Below are 2,979 nucleotides of genomic sequence, written 5' to 3' on the forward strand. Positions count from 1 at the left end.
CACTGTCTTCATGCATCCCGCAAAGCCACCCCTTCAAGACTGTTTCCCTCCCTCCCCCCTAGTTATGATGCTCAGTCTTAAAAGTAAGCGTCTTATGGAGGTAACAGAAATTCTTGTTTGTGTCTCTCTGGTTAGTTCTCTGCAGCCCTCCTTTGGAAGGGCAGGGGCTGGTAAGCTGTCAGGTCAGTCATTACGTCTGAACTGTTCTTTTTTTTTCAAGTCTGTTCTGTCTCAGCACTATTTCAAGTATTCAGATTAAACGTTTAAGTCTCCTTCTTATAAAGTGACTTTTCTATTTAAAAGAACTAGGTGAACTGTTCTAAAGTGCATATCATTCCTAATAGACATTTACCAGGCTGGCAGATACATACACACAGGCAATGCTGAGTGGGTCCTTTTTACCTCTTCCTGGAGCCCCTCGGTGCTCGTACCTCCGTAATAGCCAAAGCACTTTAAAACCACAGGCTGAAGGATGGAGGGACAGATACAGGAACTGCTGGAGCCATTGCTGATGTGGAATATGAGAAGAAAGTTTTAAAATACAGACCTATCCGTGTCGAGGTGGAGAGCCATGGTCAGGCTGGCAGTGGGACCAATGAAGTGGGCATTGCCAGGTTGTGGAGCGGGCACTGCTGAGCTTGCCACATGCCACCAGGGCCTTCTGGTGAGAGCTGAGAGCAAGCACTCACCATCTCTGCCTGGAAAAGCCAGTCCCTAGCAGCAGCTTTTCCCAGCCAGCCCACAAGAGCATCGTTAAGGATGCGCAAGGAATAACAGCACCTCCAGAGGGAATCATCTGTGTCAATTCCTGCAGCACGGCGTGGTCGGTGGCCAGACCCCCGTCTGCCTTGAGGGGCTGGCTGGGTCACAGGATGGGACGGCTGTCGGCGTCTCGTGGAGCTTTTCATGGCGAGGGGCTGTTTCACCGTTCACCCTTGAATGGTAGTTAACCTCACAGTGGCAATAACAGATGGAGCGCAGTGGTGGGACACGGGTCCTCTCTGCTGAACACAGCAACAAGTGCAGCGAGCCGCACGCCCAGCTGTGACCCAGTCTGAGCCCAGGGGAATACAAACAGCCAGTGTGGGGTTTTCACTGAAATGCTGGCCTAGTTCTTGTTTTCTGAAGTGTCGCGTCAGTCTCATCTGTGACAGCTGGTATTCCCTGCTTGTCCTAAACCAAACGGATGTATCCAGGCTGGAGTCCTCACAGGACCGGAGTCCTCGCAGCCCTTCATTGCACCGAGGTGCAGCTCTGCTGCCCGCAGGGTGCCAGTCTGTCCAACAGCTGAACTGCCAGGTGGGACTCCCGCCGGCTTGTCCCCACACATTGTAGGTAAACAAAAGAAGAAAAAGCTTACAGACACTTCTCGGTAAAGAGGAGAAGATAAGACATTCCTAACTTTACCTGTCAGACATTACTTCACTCACTTAGTAACAGAAAGGTTTCTTAAACCCTTAATTGATGGGATTGGCTTCTTCACACCTTGAGGTTTGCTTTCTCCATGGGTAGTGGTGTAAACACAAACAAAGAGATGTCTAAGAACATCCTCCACCCCATACCCCCAGGAGAACTGAATAGTGATCCCTGCATCTGTCAGGCAAGTTCTGGTTCAGGTGTATCAGCTGTAAACACTTCTCCAGTTAGGCGTTCTCTAAATATAAATAGTAAGAAGGTGGTTAGCACGTCGACCAGTTAAGAAAACAGCATTTCCAAAAATTCCTCCCAGGATTACTCTTGTGGTTGACATCGTGCTCTATAAAGCATTGACTTGGCAAAGGAGGGATGCTGGTGAGGTTTGCAATGGTTGAAGCAAGCACTGGGGATCAGGCAGGCTCAGCATCTTGGTTACAGGGCTGGGTTTTGCCTCAACCTGGAGGTGTTTTGGTGGTCTCTGCAATAACCCAAGGTGCGGGTCTGTGCTGTTCGATGTGTCAGAGGCTGTGGCAGGCAGGAGGCCATGGACAGGGCTTGTGCTGGCTTGGGACTTGGTTTCTTGGTACAGCGCCTGCAAGCCAGTTCAGAGCTGGGAGAGCTGGAGAGGGACTGAACCAGCAGTGGTCAATGTGCCACACCTCACAGCTGCCTGTTGAGATCCTAGTGCAGGCAGGAGCACGTGGGAGGAGATGGCTGGGGCCAATCTGAGTTCCACTGCATCACACTACCAGAGTCACATATGTGCCTGCGAGCTGCCTAGCAGACCCAAAAACACGGTGCTGGTGGACTCCCCATGTCCCAGACTGTGCCGCAGTATGACCCGTGCAGGAGCGTGCATCCTCCCTGTGCACCAGTGTCTGCTTGCAAGCTCTTTGCCACTTACTCATTGGGCACCCAGAAGCTCCTCGCAGAGGCGTAAATAAGTCTCTGTTCCTCTTCCCTCACACGCCCTCTCTTTCATGTGGATGTTTTCTGCCATGAGCGATTCCTGCTCTGCTGCTTTCACTGTTCCCAAGAGCTTCAAAGTGAAATTAGCACACGTTAATGCTTTTCACTTTTACTTCTTGGGCCCAGAAACAGCAACACACCATCAGGGCTGTAATTCTTAGGTGGTTATATAGTTTGCAGGCAGCCAGAAGGCAGGTGACCCACTGTGCCCTGCGGTGGTGGGTGCCCATCGGGTCCTGCAGCAGCACCAGGGGTTTTGGCAAGAATCACCCTGCTCTTCAGCTGCTGTGCACCAGCCCACCACGTGCCAGGGCTGGCCCTGGTCTGACTCACCTGTGGTTTTCACCGTGTTAAGGGAACCTGACGTGAGCTTTCGGGAAGGGGCGGGGAGTCAGAGCTCCAGAAAATATGAAAGAACAAATAGAGATGGTGGTCTGTCCAGAGGAGGTCCCTGCACTTCTTAGTGACAACTGTGAATGGTACTTGAAATACGTAGGACTGAGACACAACAGAGCCGACAGAAAATTGGGGATTTGGTGTTGCCCATAACTATAGCTGCTTTGAGGGTTGTTCCTCTTAAAATGCTTTAAGAAA

Source organism: Calidris pugnax, unplaced genomic scaffold (assembly GCF_001431845.1).
Source record: "Calidris pugnax isolate Ruff unplaced genomic scaffold, ASM143184v1 scaffold111, whole genome shotgun sequence".
Classification (NCBI taxonomy): Eukaryota; Metazoa; Chordata; class Aves; order Charadriiformes; family Scolopacidae; genus Calidris; species Calidris pugnax.